The sequence below is a fragment of the Ceratotherium simum genome, chromosome 26, assembly GCF_057802395.1.
Source record: "Ceratotherium simum simum isolate JZ-2026a chromosome 26, ASM5780239v1, whole genome shotgun sequence".
Lineage (NCBI taxonomy): Eukaryota > Metazoa > Chordata > Mammalia > Perissodactyla > Rhinocerotidae > Ceratotherium > Ceratotherium simum.
Window position 1 is genome coordinate 21,220,803 of NC_141925.1, and position 22,198 is coordinate 21,243,000.

The following is a 22,198-nucleotide window of genomic DNA, read 5'->3' on the forward strand; positions in this document are numbered from 1 at the left end:
GTTCCAGGAGCCACAAGGCCAGAGTGAGTGAGGCAGAAGAGTAGCAGATGGAATCTGGGAGGCCATGGGGACAGACGCTGCAGGCTCTTGTAAGGCCCTAACTTCTCTGAGATGGGAGCCATTGGAGGATTCTGAACTGAGGAATAAGGTGACGTGATGGGGGTTTTCACAGGATCACTTCAGCTTCTCTGTGGGGAACAGAGTGTAGGGGGCAAGGATGGAAGAGGGAGATCAGTTAGGGGTACTGGAATATCCCAAGTCAGAGATGCCCTTGGCTTGGATCAGGATGGCAGCAATCAAGTGCTGAGAATCCATCAGATTCTGGGTCCATTGTGAAGACAGAATGAGCTAATGGAATGTGCTGACAGACTGGATGTTGGGGGAGACAGAGGAATAAATGATGACTGCAAGGTTTTTGGCTTCTCTCAGATGTGGATCCCTCAAGGAGGCCTCTCTGACCCCCACAGTCCAGGTCAGCCCCTGTTCTATGTTCTCATGACACTCTGAGCATCGCCTTTGTGGTCATCAGCCCAGTTGTAATTCAGACATATTGTTTTATGTTTGTCTCTCCGACTAGAGTAAGCATGATACAGAGCAAGGACCATGTCTACCTTATTGCCGTGTGCATTGTAGGCATATAATAGTTTGTCAGATGGCTAAAGTGAAGAGGAACGCAATGCAAGTGCTCAAGATTATGTTTCCCAATGAGGTCTTAAAATTCTGGTTTTTTCTTTTACTGGTTTTAAGTATTCTGTTTTAGAAACCATATCAGGGGCTGTAAGGCTGAAATTCCATTGTAAATATTGTAGAAGTTAATCTGATTTCTCAACCGAATCAAAAAATCTCCCCCTTGACATGCAGGCGGGCCACAGCATCACCTCTGGGGAAAGGCAGCATTTTCCTGAGGGCCTTTCCAGCACACTGATCACATCTTCACAGCTATGCCCCAGAGAGCAGGGCCGAAATTTTCATCTGAAATATTTTGAAGGCAGGTGCTGCTGCTTTCCACCCTGGAGAAGACATGTCACTTTAGAACTAGACCATTCTGTTTTGGATAAATTAGCTGCCAAACTTGCCCATCAAGAAAGTCAAATAAATCATGGATTGTTTTCCCCCATTTTTTAAAAAAAGGAATGAGTGAAATTTTGGAAAATATCTGTGAAAGATAATGAATTTAGGTCTAGAATATTAATATCACATCATCGTTTTCTCTTAAAAGCTTAATTTTTTTCCAATTATTTTATTGCGGTTATAGTGGTTTATAACATTGTGTAATTTTAGGTGTACATTATTATTTATCAGTTTTTATATAGACTGCATCGTGCTCACCACCAGTAGTCTAATCTTTGTCCGTCACCATATATACGTGCCCCTTTACCCCTTTCGCCCACCTCCCAGCCCGCTTCCCCACTGGTAACCGTTAGTCTGTTCTCTTTGTCCATGTGTTTGTTTATCTTCCACATACGAGGGAAATCATGTGGTGTTTGTCTTTCTCTGTCTGGCTTATTTTGCTTAATGTAATACCTGCAAGGTCCATCCATGTTGTTGCAAATGGGACGATTTTGTCTTTTTTTATGGCTGAGTAGTATTCCATTGTATATATATACCATATCTTCTTTATCCATTCATCAGTTGTTGGACACTTGGGTTGCTTCCACATCTTGGCTATTGTGAATAATGCAGCAATGAACATAGGGGTGCATAAGTCTCTTTGAATTGTTGATTTCAGTTCTTTGGATAAATACCCAGTAGTGGGGTAGCTGGGTCGTATGGTATTTCTATTTTTAATTTTTTGAGAAACTTCTGTACTTTTTTCCATAGTGGCTGCACCAGTTTGCATTCCCACCAGCAGTGTATGAGGGTTCCCTTTTCTCCACATCCTCTCCAACATTTGATATTTTTTGTCTTGGTGATTATAGCCATTCTAACAGGTGTAAGGTGATATCTCATTGTAGTTTTGATTTGCATTTCCCTGATGATTAGTGATGTTGAACATCTTTTCATGTGCCTGTTGGCCATCTGTATATCTTCTTTAGAAAAAATGTCTGTTCATATCCTCTGCCCATTTTTTGATCAGGTTGTTTGTTTTTTTGTTGTTGAGTTGTGTGAGTTCTTTATATATTTTCGAGATTAAGCCCTTGTCAGATATATGATTTGCACATATTTTCTCCCAGTTGGTGGGTTGTCTTTTCGTTTTCTTCATGGTTTCCTTTGCCTTGCAGAAGCTCTTTAGTCTCATGTAGCCCCATTTGTTTATTTTTTCTTTTGTTTCCCTTGCCCGAGTAGACATGGTATTTGAAAAGATCCTTTTAAGACTGATGTCAGAGAGTATACTGTCTGTATTTTCTTCTAGGAGTTTTATGGTTTCAGGTCTTACCTTCAAGTCTTCAATCCATTTTGAGTTAATTTTTGTGTGTGGTGTAAAATAATTGTCTACTTTCATTCTTTTGTGTGTGGCTGTCCAGCTTTCCCAACACCATTTATTGAAGAGACTTGCCTTTCTCCATTGTATTTTCTTGGCTTTTTTGTTGAAGAAGAGCTGTCTGTAGATGTGTGGTTTTATTTCTGGGCTTTCAGTTCTGTTCCATTGACCTGTGTGTCTATTTTTGTACCAGTACCATGCTGTTTTGATGTCAACTCTGTTTTTAAAGGTTTCTAGATTGTTTTTTATCTCATTCATTGTGTTCTTCACCTCCAGAATTTCTGTTTGGTTTTGTTGTTTTTAGAGTTTCAGTCTCTTTTGTGAAGAATTCTTTCTGTTCATTAATTTTATTCTTGAGTTCATTGAACTATCTTTCTGAGTTTTCTTTTAACTTACTGAATTTCTTTATGGCAACTATTTTGAATTCTCTGTTAAATAGATTGTAAATTTCTGTGAGTTCAGGATTCATTTTTGGAGGCTTGTCGTTTTCCTTCTGCTGTGGAGTGTTAATGTAGTTCTTCACGGCATTTGACGAAGTGATCCTTTGCTGGCACATAGTAGTAGTGTCAGGTCGCAGATTCCACCTGCCACCATGGGGGGTGGTGTGGTGGGCAGGAGATCTGTGTTCTGAACCCGCTGCGTCTGCTGGAAGTTGTAACAATAGGGCTCATCTGTATTTGCCTGCTGACTGCAGACGCTTTGTAGATCACACATGCACGCACAGGCACTCTGGTATGGGTCCACTGCCTTGGCCGGGGACCAGCTGAGCTGGTGCGCTAGGCTGGGGGGAGGGGCACTTTCTTTCTTTCTTTTTTAAAATTTTTTGTTTATTGCAGTAACATTGGTTTATTGCAGTAACATTGGTACTACATTAAGTAGTACATCATTATACTTCTATTTCTGCATAGATTACATCATGTTCACCACCCAAATACTAATTACAACCCATCAACACACACATGTGCCTAATTATCCCTTTTGCCCTCCTCTCTCCCCCCTTCCCCTCTGGTAACCACCAATCCAATCTCTGTCTCTCTGTGTTTGTTTGTTGTTGTTATTATCTACTACTTAATGAGGGAGATCATATGGTATTTGACCTTCTCCCTCTGACTTATTTCACTTTGCTTAATACCCTCAGTGGCCATGACTGTTGTCACAAATGGCTGGATTTCATCGTTTCTTATGGCTGAGTAGTATTCCACTGTGTATATATACCACAGCTTCTTTATCCATTCCTCCCTAGATGGGCACTTAGGTTGCTTCCAAGTCTTGGCTATTGTGAATAACGCTGCAGTGAACACAGGGGTGCATGTATCTTTACGCATTGGTGTTTTCAAGTTCTTTGGATAAATACCCAGCAGTGGAATAGCTGGATCATATGGTAGTTCTGTCCTTAATTTTTTGAGGAATCTCCATACTGTTTTCCATAGTGGCTGCACCAGTTTGCACTCCCACCAGCAGTGTATGAGAGTTCCCTTCTCTCCACATCCTCTCCAACACATGTTGTTTCCTGTCTTGTTAATTATAGCCATTCTGACGGGCGTGAGGTGATATCTCATTGTAGTTTTGATTTGCATTTCCCTGATAGTTAATGATTTTGAACATCTTTTCATGTATCTGTTGGCCATCTGTATATCTTCTTTGGAGAAATGTCTGTTCAGGTCTTTTGTCCATTTTTTAATTGGGTTGGTAGTTTTTTTGTTGGTAAGATGCATGAGTTCTTTATATATTTTGGAGATTAAGCCCTTATCAGAAGTATGGTTTGCAAATATCTTCTCCCAACTGTTAGGTTGTCTTTTCGTTTTGTTGATGGTTTCCTTTGCTGTGCAGAAGCTTTTTAGTTTGATGTAGTCCCACTTGTTGATTTTTGTTTTTGTTGCTTTTGCTTTTGGTGTCACATTCAAAAAATCATTCCCAAGACCTATGTCAAGGAGCTTACTGCCTCTGTTTTCTTCTTGGCTTGTAGATTGCTTTGGGTAGAATGGACATTTTAACAATATCGATTCTTCCAATCCATGAGTGTGGGATATTTTTCTTTTTATTTGTGTCTTCTTCAGTTTCTTTCATTAATGTCTTGTAGTTTTCAATATACAGGTCTTTCACCTCCTTGGTTAAATTTATTCCTAGGTGTTTTATTCTTTTTGATGCAGTTGTTAATGGGATTGTTTTCTTAATTTCTCATTCTGATAGTTTGTTATTAGTGTATAGAAATGCAAAAGATTTTTATGTATTGATTTTTTTATCCTGCTACTTTACTGAATTCGTTTATTAGTTCTAACAGTTTTTTGAGAGAGTCTTATAGTGTTTTCTATGTACAATATCATGTCATCTGCAAAGAGTGACAGTTTTACTTCTTCCTTTCCAATTTGAATGCCTTTTATTTCTTTTTCTTGCTTAATTGCTCTGGCTAGGACTACTTCCCTCAGTAGTAAGTGTTGGACCCGGGATTTTTTTTTTTTTGTTAAGTTTTTTTTTTTTATTCTGAAATTTTTGTTGTACATTATTGTTTGTCAGTCACCATATAAGTGTATCCTTCCACCCCTTGTGCCCACCCTCCACCCCCCTAGCCCCTGGTAACCACCAAATAGTTCTATCTGTCCGTGTGTTGGTTTATCTTCCACATATGAGTGAAATCATGCACTGTTTGTCTTTCTCTTTCTGGCTTATTTCACTTAACATAATACCCTCCAGGTCCATCCATGTTGTTGCAAATGGGAGGATTTTGTCTTTTTTTATGGCTGAGTAGTAGTCCATGGTATATATATACCACATCTTCTTTATCCAATTATCAGTTGCGGGACACTTGGGTTGCTTCCATGTCTTGGCTATAGTGAATAATGCGATGAATATAGGGGTGCATAAGCCTCTTTGGATTGTTGATTTCAAGTTCGTTGGGTAGATACCCAGTAGTGGGATAGCTAGATCATAAGGTATTTCTATTTTTAATTTTTTGAGGAATCTCCATACTGTTTTCCATAGAGGCTGCACCAGTTTGCATTCCCACCAGCAGTGGATTAGGGTTCTCATTTCTCCACAGCCTCTCCAGCATTTGTTGTTTTTTGTCTTGGTGATTATAGCCATTCTAACGGGTGTAAGATGATACCTTAGTGTGGTTTTGATTTGCGTTTCCCTGATGATTAGTGATGTTGAGCATCTTTTCATGTGCCTATTGGCCATCTGTATATCTTCTTTGAAGAAGTGTCTGTTCAGTTCCTCTGCCCATTTTTTGATTGGGTTGTTTGTTTTTTTGTTATTCAGATGTGTGAGTTCTTTATATATTATGGAGATTAATCCCTTGTCGGATATATGGTTTGCAAATATTTTTTCCCAGCTGGTGGGTTCCCTATTCATTTTGATCCTGGTTTCATTTGCCTTGTAGAAGCTCTTTAATATGATGAAGTCCCACTTGTTTATTTTTTCTTTTGTTTCCCTTGTCCAAGTAGACATGGAATTCAAAAAGATCCCTTTATGGCTGATGACGAGTAGTGTACTACCTATATTTTCCTCCAGGAGTTTATAGTTTCAGGTCTCACCTTCAGGTCTTTGATCCATTTTGAGTTAATTTTTATGTATGGTGAAAGGAGATGGTCTACTTTCATTCTTTTGCAAGTTGATTTTGTACCCTGCCACTTGGCTGTAGTTGTTGATTATTTCTAATAGTTTTCCAATGGATTCTTTAGGGTTTTCTATATATAAGATCATGTCATCTGCAAACAGCGCGAGTTTCACTTCTTCGTTGCCTATTTGGATTCCTTTTATTCCTTTTTCTTGCCTAATTGCTCTGGCCAGAAACTCCAGTACTGTGTTGAATAGGAGTGGTGAGAGTGGGTACCCTTGTCTTGTTCCTGTTTTCAGAGGGATGGCTTTCAGTTTTTCCCCATTGAGTATGATGTTGGCTGTGGGTTTGTCATATATGGCCTTTATTATGTTAAGGTACTTTTCTTCTATACCCATTTTGTTGCGAGTTTTTATCATAAATGGATGTTGGATCTTGTCAAAAGCCTTCTCTGCATCTATTGAGATGATCATATGGTTTTTATTCCTCATTTTGTTAATGTGGTGTATCACATTGATTGATTTGTGGATGTTGAACCATCCCTGTGTCCCTGGTCTAAATCTCGCTTGATCATGGTGTATGATCTTTTTAATGTATTACTGTATTCGGTTTGCCAATATTGTGTTGAGGATTTTTGCATCTATGTTCATCAGGGATATTGGTCTGTAGTTTTCCTTCTTAGTATTGTCTTTGCCTGGCTTTGGTATTACGGTGATGTTGGCCTCATAGAATGTGTTGGGAAGTGTTCCATCTTCCTCTATTTTTTGGAATAGTTTGAGAAGGATAGGTATTAAGTCTTCTTTGAATGTTTGGTAAAATTCTCCAGGGAAGCCATCTGGTCCTAGACTTTTATTTTTTGGGAGATTTTTGATTACTGTTTCAATCTCTTTACTTGTGATTGGTCTATCCAGGTTCTCTATTTCTTCTTGATTCAGTTTTGGGAGGTTGTATGAGTCTAAGAATTTATGCATTTCTTCTAGATTGTCCAATTTGTTGGCATATAGTTTTTCATAGTATTCTCTTATAATCTTTTGTATTTCTGTGGTATCTGTTGTAATTTCTCCTTTTCCATTTCTAATTTTATTTATTTGAGCCTTCTCTCTGTTTTTCTTGGTGAGTCTGGCTAAGGGTTTGTCAATTTTGTTTATCTTCTCCAAGAACCAGCTCTTTGTTTCATTGATCCTTTCTACTTTTTTTTTTATTTCAATTTCATTCATTTCTGCTCTGATTTTTATTATTTCCCTCCTTCTGCTAACTTTAGGCTTTGTTTGTTCTTCTTTTTCTTATTCTGTTAGGTGTAGTTTGAGGTTGCTTATTTGGGGTTTTTCTTGTTTATTAAAGTGGGCTTGTATTGCTATGAGTTTCCCTCTCAGGACCGCTTTTGCTGCATCCCATATGAGTTGGTACGGTGTATTTTCATTTTCATTTGTCTCCAGATATGATTTGATTTCTCCTTTAATTTCATCAAAGATCCATGGGTTGTTTAGTAGCATGTTGTTGAGTCTCCACAGCTTTGTCACTTTCCCGATTTTTTCCTTGTAGTTGATTTCTAGCTTCATGGTGTTATGGTCGGAAAAGATGTTTGTTCAGCCTTCTTAAATTTATATAAGCATGCGTTGTTTCCCAACATATGGTCTATTCTTGAAAATGTTCCATGCGCGCTTGAGAAGAATGTGTCATCTGCTGTGTTTGGATGGAGTGCTCTATATATATCTATTAAGTCCATCTCATCAAGTTTTTCATTTAAGTCCATTATTTCCTTATTGATTTTCTGTCTGGATGATCTGTCCATTGATGAGAGTGGGGTGTTAAGATCCCCTACTATTATTGTGTTGTTGTTAATGTCTCTTTTTAGGTTTGTTAATAGTTGCTTTATGTACCTTGGTGCTCCTGTATTGGGTGCATATATATTTAACAGTGATATGTCTTCTTGGTGGAGTGTCCCTTTTATCATTATATATTGCCCCTCTTTGTCTCTTATTACCTGTTTTATCTTGAAGTCAACTTTGTCTGATATAAGTATGGCAACAACTGCTTTCTTTTGTTTGTCAATATCTTGGAGTATTGTCTTCCATCTTTTCACTCTGACCCTGTGTTTGTCTTTAGAGCTGAGATGTGTTTCCTGGAGGCAGCATATTGTTGGGCCTTGTTTTTTAACGCATCCCACCACTCTGTGTCTTTTGATTGGAGAGTTCAGTCCATTTACATTTAGGGTAATTATTGATATATGGGGGCTTGTTGTTGTTATTTTATCGCTCTTTTTCCAGTTCTTTTGTATTTCTTTTGTTTCTCGTCCCATGTATTTCGGACTACCAATTCCATTTGGTAGTTGTGCATGGGGGTTCTCTTAGTTTTCTCTTTCTTTATAGTGTGTGATTCTGTTCTGATTATTTGGTTAGTGGTTACCATGAGGTTTGTATAAAAAATCTCGTGGATGTGATAGTCCATTTTTTGATGGCTCTTATTCCCTTAGACTAAGTTGATTCAATCCCTTTCCTCTTCCCCTTCTAAGTTATTGTCACATCTTATTCCTTCTTGTGTTGTGAGTTTGTGTTTAACATGATGAGGTTATATTTATACTTGGTGCTTACCTTCCCTTGATCTTTGGTTTTATAATTGAGTGTTTGCTAATCTATTTTGATAGAGGACTGCAATTTTTCTGGTTTTGTTGACCTGTTTTCTTCCTTGTTCAAAACTTTGAATCCCCTTTCTCTTTTTTTTCTCAGGGATGAGGGCCTTCTTAAGCACTTCTTGTGGTGGTGGTTTTGTGGCAATGAACTCCCTTAGCTTTTGTTTATCTGGGATAGTTATTATTTCTCCAACATAACTGAAGGATATTTTTGCTGGATAGAGTATTCTGAGCTGAAAGTTTTTGTCCTTCAGAATTTTGAATATATCATTCCACTCTCTCCTAGCCTGTAAAGTTTCTGTCGAGAAATCAGTTGAGAGCCTGATAGGAAATCGCTTGTATGTTATTTATGTTTTTTGTCTAGCTGCCCTGAATATTTTTTCTTTGTCATTGATTTTTGCCAGCTTTACTACTATATGTCTTGGAGAGGGTCTTTTCGTGTTGATATATTTAGGAGATCTATTAATTTCATTCACTGGTATTTCTACCTCCTTCCCCAGGTTTGGGAAGTTCTCAGCCATTATTTCTTTGAACAAGTTCTCTGTTCCTTTTTCCCTCTCTTCTCCCTCTGAAATACCTATAATCCTTATGTTGGATTTCCTAACTGAGTTGGATATTTCTCGGAGAGTTTCTTCATTTCTTTTTAGTCTTAGTTCTCTTTCCTCCTCCATCTGGAGCATTTCTCAATATTGCTAATTCTTTTCTCCATATTGTCAGCTCTGATGCTTAAGGCTTCCAGATTTGTCTTTATCTCCTCCTGTTTTTCATCTCTAATATTTCTGATTTTTTTTTTTATAGTTTCAGTCTCTTTTGTGAAGAAACTCCTGATTTCATTGAATTATCTGTCTGTGTTTTCTTGTATTTCATTAAGCTTTTTTATGATGGCTATTTTGAATTCTCTGTCATTAAGATTATACATTTCTGTGCTTTCTGGATTGACTTCTGGGTGCTTGTCATTTTCCTTTTGGTCTGGAGATTTAATATATTTTGCATAGTGCCTGTCAGTGTTGGCTTACTTTTCCTCATAGTGAAAATATATGGTTGTAGTTTCCTCTTGCTGCCATTGGGTGGGGGTCAAGGGCTGTGTATTCTGGCCCGCCTCAATCCCTGGGCACTCTCGTTGGCCCCTGGCTGATCTGAGGCCTGGCTGAGTGGAGGCCCCTGGGGGGAAGCGTGGGAACAGCTGGAGCTGGAGTGTGGGAACAGCTGGGACTGGAGTGCAGCTAGGCCAAAGCAGCTGGGGCTCAGTGCGGGTGGGTTGGAGCAGCTGCAGCTGAAGTGCTGCTGGGCTGAAAAAGCAGGAGCTGGAGCGCCGCTGGGCCAAAGAAGCTGGAACTGGAGTGCGCTGGGCCGACGAAGGAGGAGCTGGAGTGCTGCTGGGCCAAAGAAGCTGGGGCTGGAGCGCTGCTGGGCTGAAGAAGCTAGAACTGGAGTGTGGTGGGCCGAAGTTGCTGGTGCTAAGTCAGCTGGAGCCTGAGCACAGGCCAAGTGGAAGCAGCTGGAGCCAGGGGGACGGGGGCCATCAAGCCGAAGGAGCTGGGGCTGTGGCTTGGTGGGGCCTGAGCTGCCGCTGCCTCTGGTGCAGGGGCGCAGGCTCGCCCCACTGCTGGTCAGGCCCGGGCACCTGGGGGCCACTGCCTGTGGGGGTGGGGCGTGGTCATGCTGCCCCTGCTGGTGGGGCCTGGGCACCTGGGGGCCGCTGCCTCTGGGGACGGGGCTGAGCTGAATCACCGCTGTGTTGAAGTGCTGGTTGGGCAGGCCGGGTGGGGGAGGGGTGCTTACTTCCGCCTCCCTGATCTCAGAGGTTTCTCACCTCACTGTTGCTCTCTGCTCTCCCGAGGGGCTAGCTTGTTGAAACTACCCTGCAACAGTTCTGCTCCCTCCTTAAGGGGATCCCCATGGGCTGTGAGGGGTCTTAGAGAGCGCTGGTTTTCATGCAGCGAGACACCCCTCTCCCTCGTCTGAGAGCCTTGTGGTCTGATTCTCTGGGTCGCAGTCCTTGGGGAAGGAAGGGAGCTCCTCTTACCTCCTTCCACTCACTCTGGGGATTCCAGCACCTCTGTCCTCGGGTGTACGGCTGCCTGGGTGCCTCAGACGTCCCCTGTGCTGTGTGAATAGCTTCTGTTGGAATATGAATGTCCTTTTTGTTGTGTTTTAGAGGGGGAGAGTTCAATGGGGAAAGCTCACTCTGCCATGAAGCTAACGTCACTCTGAACCAGGATTTTGATTGTCTCTGAAACCTATATTTTAACTGCTGTCTGAAACACATTCTTAATTCATAAAAGATTGGTGTGGAAAACTAGGATGCTAATTTATTAATTTACAAGGGGGATTATATCTAATCAAGAGTTATATGGTCTGTATAGGTAATGATTCTCACCCTTTATTCTAACACTTGTACTTATATACTTCTTGTTTTCAATCAAAAAATAATTTGTTGAGCTTTACACTTTGTCGTTTATATTTGAAAAAGAATAAGTATATTGGATATGATTTTTTTAAACTATGAACACCCTAGTTTAGATTGTCATATAGTCCTGTGGTATACAAGCAAAGTACCTTGGAATGAGTTGAGGATGTCAGGCATATAGAGTATGGTGGAGATGAGACAGAGAAAAATAGCATTGATTGGCAAGGACCTTTATTCTGTGGCATCTAGGAATCCACTGAAGGTTTTTGAGCATGGAGCCAGAGACACATGATCTGGCCAAATCCGTATTTAAATAAGAGGACTATGACAGCAGTGTGAAGGATGATTTAAAGAGAAGAGAAATTAGAGTCAGGGAAATTGGGCCATAATAGATATTTAAACAAACGATGAGTAGGCACTGAATTAGGACAGCAGAAAAAGAACAGAAATTAAGATGGAGTTCTAAAAAAAAAATGGACTTGTTAGCTAGCTGAAGGTAGAAGTTGTGAGAGAAGGAAGTCCAATTCATATTGCCCAACTTCCTCAAAAAGAGTCAGTCACCACCATAATATATGATAAGTTAAAATAAGGCTGTTAGAATCATGAAGCTTTAAGCCCTTGTGGTCATGACTGCATTTGGTCTTCCTAATTAGATTTGGAAGAGTCTTCACTTACTTATCAGGTGGTTTTGTTTTTTTGTTTTTTGTTCTGGTGTAGGGCACTTCTGCAGATGGCCTTTCTCACTCATGATTTTTCTCCCAACTAGTTTCAATTTTGGGGCATTTTCAAGATCTTGCCCTTAGGTGTGTTCTTGCTCATCCTGTGTATCCACTATTTTGGTAATGATTCTTCATCTTTTATGACCTATATTCACAGATTGAGTGAAGTAAAAGTAACATTGTTTTTGTTCCCACTTGGGTTGAAGGTTAAGATTTCTGTTGTTTCTGACACTTTATCTTATACTTTTCATCTTTGACTGATAGCTGCCATGCAAAGAAGGCCCAAATCATATTCATCTTCTTTAACACATCAGATTCCTATCAAATTCCTTATTCGACAGGCTCAAGGGCTGCAGAAGGAGTTGGGAGGTATTTATTTGCTTTTTACTGTTAACGTTTATTGCTAAAACGTACTTTACTGTTTATAATGTTATAAAGTGTAATAGGTGCTCAATGTTAAAAATTCAAACAATTGAAGAATGAGATTCCTCTTTACCTCCTTCACTGTCTTACTCCCTGCAAACCCAACTCTTCCCCCAAAACCCCTAGCTGTTTTATTTTGTTGTATAATTTCAGACAATTTTTTCCACAGGTTGAACCATATGAAATTGGTATTTAACTATTTTTGACCTACAAAAAATGCAATTTCATATGTGTAGGGCCTGGGGCTTGCTTGCTCAGCAAGAGCCCACAAGCCCATTGCAACTGTATGTCCTCCTATCTCCCTTCTGGGCAGGACGCCCAGCTGCTGGGATTTGTAACCATCCAGGGCCTGGCCAGCCCGGATCCTACCTTATCTCACTTAAAGAATATCATGCCTTAAAGGGACACAGAGCCCCTCTCCCCATGAGCTATGGTTCCTGGGAATGCTGGTCGTACCCGGGACAGCCCCTCTTGGCAAGCATATAGCCTTTGTGTCCTCTGCATATATAAACAACCCCCTCCCCGCCTGCAGTTGCAGGTGCACACTGCTGTCCAGCCGGCCACCACTGGACCTCCCTGTAAGTAACTCCCAATAAACCTATATGTCTCGTTTGCCGTCTCTGGGTCTTTTCTTTGGTCTTTCCACAACCTATCCCACACTACTCACCCAACTGGGCATGCAGCCAGCCAATATGGTTGAAACTAATAGATACAAGAGTAAAAAAATTCTTTCTTTAAATTGTAAATGGTATTATACCTTCTCTCTTCAAGATTTGCTTTTTTTCTCTTGGAGTCTTGGAAATCTTTTCATGTCAGTACATGTGGATATACCTTATTGTTTTTAATTGTGCTATAATATTCCATAGCATGGAATTATTATAATATTTTTAGTGTAAAACTTATAGAAATATAGTAATATTTTTTGAAGTTCGATTTTTTTCTTTTTTTATAATGTTTTCTCTTGTTTTTAATAATGTTTGAGTGTGGATTTGTTTGTTTCCTTGAAGTTGGAATTTTGTTCTTCCTTTCTTATGGTTGTTTTCAAGGAGGAACATGAGCCTTTTTTGGTTGTCTTTAGCCAGATGTCTTCATTTATTTACTTATATCTTTGCATAATCTATTTCCAAAGAAATTATGTTATATTTGGCAGCATTTCGGAACTGTTTTATTGAAGAGATTATGAAATGTAGATTAATTTGCACTATTGTAAGCAGTCATTTTTTTGACTGTTTTGGGATAGTCTTAACTATACATATACCTGTGCATTTAGATTTTTAAACTTTAAAATTATGCCACTTTTGATTGTTACAGTGTCTTTTCAAACAGAAACATTAATTTTAAGCAGTTTTTCTGAGAAGGGAAACAGATACTATCCCTACTGGGACTAAGCAGTGGTATGATTTGATCTAAGTTGCATGATAAGGGGATGATTGGATCTAAAGTACTTTTATTACTACTACTCTTATAACTCTGATGATGATAATAATAGTATAGTAACAACAGTATTATTTATTTGCCAAGCACTTAGCATAGTGGTATTTCATATATCTAAACAGGCATTTTTACAGTATCTTCATTTATTTTCTCATTATTGATATTGCACAATAATAGTCATGAATGGTCAAACTATGCTATAAGCAAAAGGTTAGAACAAGACTTTGATTTAGAAAAAGGAAGATTTCCCTTTCCTTTGGAGCTTCCTTAACCCTTCTCCAAGGAAGACAAATGCACCCTCTTGTGGGTATCATCAGTACTGCTTTGGTTGGCTGACATACTTAGCTGTGTGACTTCGGGACATTAATGTCTTTCAGCCTGTTTCCTTACATTAGAATGGAGACAATATTGTTCACCTTGTAGGAATGTTTGAGTGAAATGAGAAAATTTACATAAAGTGCCTGAGAACTTTTAGGCACTGAAAGTGAGCAACTTTAATTTTACCCATCTGTAGCAATGATTCTCAACTGGGTTGGAGGAGAGAACATGTTCTCCTATAGAAGCCTATCAGAATTTCTGAGTGAGGCCTTTTTCAAACCATATATGATCTCCCCCAAATGGACATCCTTTTCTCCTCTTTTTCCTTCCTCCCCCCCTCAACTCTTGAACTACTGCTATGTCAAACAACTTTTCCTAATGGAATACTTTTATGTTGGGATAGGGTGGAAGAAAGCTTGAGAACTTTGATGAAAGTAGTAGTTTCCAACTTCCTGTGTATCAGATCATGTGCAGATTTTTATTTAAGCAGATTCTCTGGCTGAACTACTAAACAGAAGTTCTCAAACTGTAGTATGCATGCACAAGAAGTGCAAATTCCTTTGGATTGCTGAAAATGAAAGGGAGAAGGGAGGGGGAGAGAAGAGAGAGATGCTTTTTGTGTTTAAGAATGAAGAATCCAGTTGACTTCTTGTAAATTTTTAAGGGTTGCATTCTGCTTTGCTACATCTCCTTGCAACTAACTACCCACATTTAGCATTGTGGATGATTGCATCTGTGAAGAAGAAATCACAGGGACTGATGCCCTGTTAAGGTGAATGCTCCTGACTAATAATGCCAAAAGCCACTCTCCCAAACAACTCCAAGAAGGTTTAGCAGATTGATACTCCCTTTTCTCCTTTAGTAGTACAAAGAGATGCTAGCCTCATGGAAATCTTAAAATCATGCAGAATTTCCCTGGGGATATAATAATGTTTTGGTGAATATATTTTAAGTAATTCTCTTTGAGTTTAAATAAAGAGTTTTAACCATTTCTTTCTGATATGCTTGTATCTGTTTCCTCATAGGTCCTGTGTTATATCACTAAACAGGTTGTGTGGTTTTAGGAAGTTTCTAAAACCACGGAAAGAAGTCAGAAATAGTGGTCAGAAATAAGTGCCATGTAATAGAGCAGTGTACTTCTGGTTAATGGATAGTGTTCTGGATCACCACTGTCAAACCAAGGTATGATGCAAGCCACACATATAATTTTAAACTTTCTATAGCCACATTAAAAAAGTAAAAAGAAATAGGCAAAATTAATTTTAGTAATTATTTTATTTAACCCAATATATCCAATATATTATTTCATCATGTAATCAATATAAAAACTACTAATGAGCTATTTTACTGTTTTTCCATACTAAGTTTTGCAATCTGGTGTGTTATGAGAGGTTCGGGGATTTGATCAGAGACGTAAAAGAAACTTTCCACTCCAAACAAATGGAATGAAGGTATATTTTATTATATAGAGGATAGTAAAGGCAATAGTCCGCAAACAGATCCGAATAGGTCAAATAATAAGAGGGAAAAAACACCAGCTCGACTGGAAAGGGAAAACATCCACATCGGCTGAGATAGCAGCAGATCCGAATAGGTCATATAATAAGAGGGAAAAACATCAGATCTATCGGAAAGGGAAACACCAGATCGACTGAAGGGAAATGACGCAAATCAACCGGAAAGAGAAACACCAGGTTGACCGAAAAGAGAACACATCAGATCCATTACTTCACAATAAATCAATTACTCACAACATCCACGCCCCACTGCCGGGAGAGTCCTGTCAATCGACACGGCTGGCCAAGGATCACACGTCCTGGCAAGGCGTCCCTTCCACAGGTGGAACTCTCACCAGGCCTTGGTTTTCAGCAGTTTATATAAGCAGTTACAGAGTTTACAGAGCAAGCATTTTGTGTTCCCATGCACAAATGGTTATCAGTGGCATACGTGCACCGAGCCCCCTGGCTATTGTCCCAGCCCAGTAGTTGTGTACACGCATTGTTTACCCTGCTTATCGTCCCAGCCTGGCACAGATGGCCAGTCTGTCCCAGGCTGCGGCGCCCGAAGGGCCTTGAAATTTTTACACATTGCAACTATCTCCATGGGAGAAGGGCCAGTTTCCACCACGCAGAAAGCAGCTTTTATATTTCTTTTTGTGCTGGTGGCTGTAGGTCAATGGAGCGGCCAAACATGGCTGTACTCATGTCAAGACATGTGTGTATTTTATACTTACTGCACATCTCATTTTGGACCAGCTACATTTCAAGTGCTCAATAGCCAGATGTGGTTAGTGATTATTCTATTGAAGAGCACAGTCCTAGGTGTTTTTTAATAACAGCAACCTGCTGGGTGCTTATAACCTATAAAGGGGGCCACCTGGAGGAAGGTATCAAGAAATTTGAATTTTCAAATGAATGTTACTACCAAAAGCAATATTTGGCTATATTTTCATATTTCAATCAATTTTTAAAATCAGCCTGAATCACCAAGGAAATGACATTTGTCTTTAGGTCACTAATGTGATTTTTAAAATGAGATATTTTTTGTTCTTTATGAAATAACTACACCTACATGAATTTTTCTTAAGGTCCTCATTTATTTATTTTTTGTGTGTGAGGAAGATCAGACCTGAGCTAACATCTGTGCTAATCCTCCTCTTTTTTGCTGAGGAAGACCGGCTCTGAGCTAACATCTATTGCCAATCCTCCTCCTTTTTTTTCCCCCAAAGCCCCAGTAGATAGTTGTATGTCATAGTTGCACATCCTTCTAGTTGCTGTATGTGGGGCGCGGCCTCAGCATGGCCAGAGAAGCGGTGTGTCGGTGCGCGCTCGGGATCTGAACCTAGGCCGCCAGTAGCGGAGCGTGCGCACTTAACCGCTAAGCCACAGGGCCAGCCCCATGGTCCTTATTTTAAACATAGTCAAAACTATTTCTAGGATTGAAAGTTTTACTTTTAAAGCAACATCGTTTTCTTGATTTGTTTGCCCTATAGTCTGATAAAGCAATGTTACCTCCTATTTGGTAAACTGTATAGAATTTAGATTATGACTGCTAGGTTTTCCTTTTAGCATTTTCAGCTGTCCCCCAGTAAGACACATACAAGTGATGCAGATTCTAGAACACCTGACTCTACTCTGCCAGTGAACTTATACCATATGCAGCAGTATTAACATCCAATATGAACCAGCTATTGAATTCAGGGGTTCCGTGGATAATTCTTCAAACGGTCAATAAACTATGGATGGTTCTTAATACTGTGATGCCTAGAAGGTGATTTCAGTGTATTGTTACATGTAATAGATAAGTGTATAGCAGTGATTATCTACAATAACCTAAACTTAATTGTTGGGTATTTAACAATATAAATCCTTTCTGAAGACTGCTAATTAAAGAGTTGTTATAACTTTAAGGAAAAAAATAAACTTTATCTTAAGAAACAGAAACCTTAAAGTATTTCCAACTTGAGAAAGTTCTTTAAAAGGGAGTTCTCCTGTATAGGCATTTGTCATTTGTGGCTCATTGTAATTTAGATCACTATTGTGTCTTGCATCATTGCAGTGGATCCAAATTTTGCTGCACATTAAAATCACCTGGAGAGCTTTAAAAACTCGTCCCCAGTCATAACCCATGCCAGTTAAATCAGAATGTCTGTGGGTGGGAGTCAGGCATTAGTACTTTTCTAAAGATTCTCCAGTTGATTCCAGTATGCAGCAAAGTATAGAGAACACTGGATTAATTATTTTATCTTTATTTTATCTTTAGTCAAATTGGTCTCTGCTGGTCCATATATTGCATCAAAAACACCTGGTCAGCTCTGAAAAACAGAATACTGGGCTGGACTTACCTGAGATTTTGATTCAGTAGGTCTGGGAATTTCTATACTTTTTAAATTTAATTTTTTACTTATATCAAATTAATAAACGCACATAACTTAAGAAGTTAAATAGTATATAAGGTCTGCCCACACCTTCACATTTTAGACTCTTGCTCCCCAGAGACAACTATTTTCAGCTCTTTTATTCTTTTATTCTGGCATTTGTATCCTCCCATATATCTTAGTAATATGTTTATAATTACTATGATTTTCTGACTTTCCAATTTAGAAATTATCTTTTGACTTCCTACTATACAAGATGAAGATTTAGCATTCGTTCTTGCTTCCTCCCCTATGAGTCCCTCTTCCCCCAACATACATACTTTCCCTTGCTCCATTTCTCCCAACACAGTTATATCAAAATTTTTGGTTAAAACAATATTCAGCATGCATATTATGATGACTACATAAGTGTTATTTATAGTTGACCTATGCGATATCCTTTGATTACAATTTCTTTCTTATATAACTGCCCTCCATATCCCACACACAAACCCTGAGTTAATACTTGCCTCTTTTCCATTTGCTCAGGGTTTTTTGGGTTTCTTTTTTTTTTTGTATCAATAACTAATTCATCCGCAAACTCCATATTGAGGCGAAATTTACTTTACAGTTAGTTATAACACATCAAGTAAGGTATCAGTAACATTTTTTTCTTGGAAATATTCCTTTCAGAGCCTTCCATCCTCATGTTTCAATCTGGGACATGCACGGTAGCCATCCTGGAATTGCTTTTGTCTCTCTTCTTTGTTGGATTCCATGTTTTTCTCTTTCTTGGTTTAGTTCCTCATTTTAGTGAGTGGAACTCATACTCAAGTTGCTTCCTGAGAAGGGCTGTTTGGGAAACCTACTTTTTTTTTGAGACTTGCATGCATGAAAAGGTTTTTATTCTTCCCTTCATATGTGATTAATATTTAGCCTAGGTGTAGAATTCCAGCTCATTTTTCCTTTCAGAAATTTGAAGGCTTCCTTCTACTGAATGAATCAGACCTTCCCGTATTGCTATTGAATAATCTGATGTTATACCAATTCCCAATCCTTTGTAGGTGACCATTGTTTTTTCTCTCTTAAAGGATTTAGTTTTTTTTCTATCACTGTTTTCTGGAATTTCATTGTGATGTATTTGGGTGTGGCTCTTTTTTTATTCATAGTGTTGGGCACTTGGTTGGGTTTTTTTTTAGTCTGGGTACTAATGCCTTCATTTCTATGACATTTTCTTGTATATATTTTTTCCTTCAATAATATCTTTCCCTCTATTTTCTCAAATTTTTTGTGATTTGGATTTTAAACCTCTTGGACTTATTCTCTGATTTTCTCCTCTATTTTTTAATTTACCTTTTGAATATACTCTCTGGATATTTCCTCAATGTTATCTTCTTATTTTTCCTTTGAATTTAGAAAAAATTCTGTTTTATTCTTAATTTCTAAGAGCTCTTTCTTATCTGAATATTTTTAAATGCCTTCTGTTCTTGTTTCATATATGAAATATTCTGTCCTTTAAGGATATTAATTATAGGTTTTTAAAAAAATTTTCTTCTCATCCCTACATTCTCTGTTTCTTTAGAGTTCCTTTTTTTCTGCTTGTATATGTTAATCTTTTTCAAAGTAGAAGTCTTCTTTATGTGTTTAATGATTTTTGGCTGTCCACTCATATTTAAGAGTGGGCAAGCTCTGTGTGTGAGGTAGGGCTGATGGACTCGACTCCTGGACTTCACTGTAAGAAATCATGGGCCGGCCCCGTGGCTTAGCGGTTAAGTGCATGCTCCCCACTACTGGCGGCCCGGGTTTGGATCCCGGGCGTGCAGCACTTGTCTGGCCATGCTGAGGCTGCATCCCACATACAGCAACTAGAAGGATGTGCAACTATAACATACAACTATCTACTGGGGCTTTGGGGGAAAAAAAAAAGAGGAGGAGGATTGGCAATAGATGTTAGCTCAGAGGCAGTCTTCCTCAGCAAAAAGAGGAGGATTAGCATGAATGTTAGCTCAGGGCTGATCTTCCTCAAAAAAAAAACAAACAAAAAACAAATCAGGTACTTTCCATATTGGCATACCCCTCAGTAATTCTGATGTGCAGTCAGGTTAGTAACCACGTACAGTCTATTGATGTCTAATCTCTAAGTGGCATCTCACATTGAGATTTCATGATGATAAATACAGAACAGTGACTTAATTTATGGGGCCAGATATAGTTTTAAAGTGCTTTGGTAAGTATTATTTCATTTACAGGTATTATATTCCTATTTTACAGATGAGGAAACAGTTCAGAGAGGCTCAGTGACTTACAAAGGCTCATATAGCAAGTATGGTATAACTGAGTTGAAGTTTTTATTTTATATGCCATGATTATTCCATTACAACTGTGAACATTTTTGAAACTACTTTGTGTTTACTGTTTTATCTTCATTTGTTTTAGAGACATAATAATAGGTTAGGTTTCTATAGGTTTTAATTTTTCCAAGTTCATTCACACCTGTTTTCTAACTTTTTCCAGAATATATCTTTCTAAGATAGAAAGGACTGGATGGCTACAGGTTTCAATTATAATATAGCTGTTTTTGTTTTCGAACATGTGATTATTTTCTCATCAGGCTGTGGGTAATGACAGTTAATGTACTTCAACCTTCAATAAAGTTTGTACGACAACAAAAGTATACTCAGAATGACCTGATGATAGATGCTCTTATTGTCCTAAGATGTGATCAGAGGGTACACAGGTATGTGTCATTTGAGTTTCATTTTTATTATAGAGTTACACTTTGGAGAGTCAAAAGAAATTGAAAAAATTCAGTTTAAACTTCTATCTTAGTGTTCTTGCAGATAACTGGCAGTATGACCTGTGAGGTTTTCTTTCTTTTTGGCTTTTTTTAGTTGTCTATATTCATGAACTATATATTCAGTTTAATATTTAATATGTGATTAATAAAACCTAGCTGTAAAGAAATGTCATTCTTAGTTTTGGCAACTCTCAGTAATGCCTGTTCTTTCTTTCAGAGTTAAGACCAGTAAAGAATAATACTATTTCTGCTAGCATTGTTGAAAAGGCTTCATTATGAGCCATTACGTGCATTAAAACTGTGATCTTTTTGGCATCCTCATTTGTGATGTTAGCTTCGTTGATTAGACATTTGTCTGTAATTCCTTGCCACTTGCTGAACTTAATCAATTGCTTTTAAGTGGCTTTACCTCCAAAGGCAGGATTAATTAATTCACACCATTAATATTTGAATTTCTAGTTGCTATGCTAAGTAATATCAAAGATATGTCAATTGAGGGGCTTGCCTATAAAGTGATTATTACCTGCATGGGTAAATAAGACAAATACATGAGAAGTTAAATAATATGGTCATATGTAGACGAATGGTATAATGAATGAATGCTGTTAAAAGTTCAGGAAACATGTGGAGGGGGTGAGACCTGAGTAGTATTTTAAAGGATAGAAATAGGCTTTCGATGAACAGATACTATAATGATGGGAGTTAGGGGTCAAGGAAGATATTGTGGGAAAAAGAACAGTGTGAGCAAAAATGTAGAAGCAGGAATGAAAAAGGTTTGGATCAGAGGGGTAAATTTTTGAGAAGGACACACTTTAGAATTGAAATGTTAGGTTGGGGTCAAACTATGGAGGGCCTTGAATGTTAGGCTAAAGAGGTCATTTAGGTGGTAACTTAAGAAGAGAAGCTTTGCATTAAATGGTTTAGAGGGGAAAGAAACTGGAGTAAAGGAGACTAATTAGGATATACTCTATGAATATACTCATCTGTCCTCAACCCTGGGGATGACAAGTCTTGAAGTGACAAAATGTGCAAAATCAGCCAGATATGGTGTGGCGAGATCAAGGTCTCATAGAAAACAGGAGTTAGAAGAATATACAGTATAAATGACATTATCTAATAAAAGGAAAACAACAGTAAATAACACTTCTAGAAAAGAGCCACTTTTAAAACAGTTTATCAGTGTTAAAAGTCTACTTAAGAAGGTAACCTTTCAGGCCGGCCCCGTGGCTTAGCGGTTAAGTGCACGCCCTCCACTACTGGCGGCCCGGGGTTCGGATCCTGGGCATGCACTGATGCACTGCTTCTCCCGCCATGCTGAGGCCGCGTCCCACATACAGCAACTAGAAGGATGTGCAACTATGACATATAACTATCTACTGGGGCTTTGGGGGAAAAAAAGGAGGAGGATTGGCAATAGATGTTAGCTCAGAGCCAGTCTTCCTCAGCAAAAAAAGTCTTCCTCACCAAAAAAAAAAAAAGAAGGTAACCTTTCACCTGAATCGTCTCTGCTAGTTCAGGAAGTGGTTACATTATGTTATCATAATGTATGTAATGTTTTTGTAGCCTGGATTTTTTACTTAACAACTTGTGAACCTTTTCTCATGTTAATAGATATTCTTGTATTAATTGGCTAC

At 38.6% G+C, this 22,198-nt stretch overlaps 1 long non-coding RNA gene across 2 annotated transcripts in view; it reads left to right on the plus strand.

The window, feature by feature from the left end:
* The window catches only part of LOC101392058 (uncharacterized), a 56,478-nt gene that overhangs the window by 25,273 nt on the left and 9,007 nt on the right, over nt 1-22,198 (plus strand). Inside the window, exon 1 of one of the 2 annotated variants that reach the window (XR_015548560.1) lies at nt 19,352-20,504. The exons of the other annotated variant lie outside the window; for it this stretch is intronic. This is a non-coding gene — a long non-coding RNA (uncharacterized LOC101392058). Of the gene's footprint in view, nt 1-19,351; nt 20,505-22,198 lie in introns of those variants that run through there. 2 annotated transcript variants of the gene reach the window in all.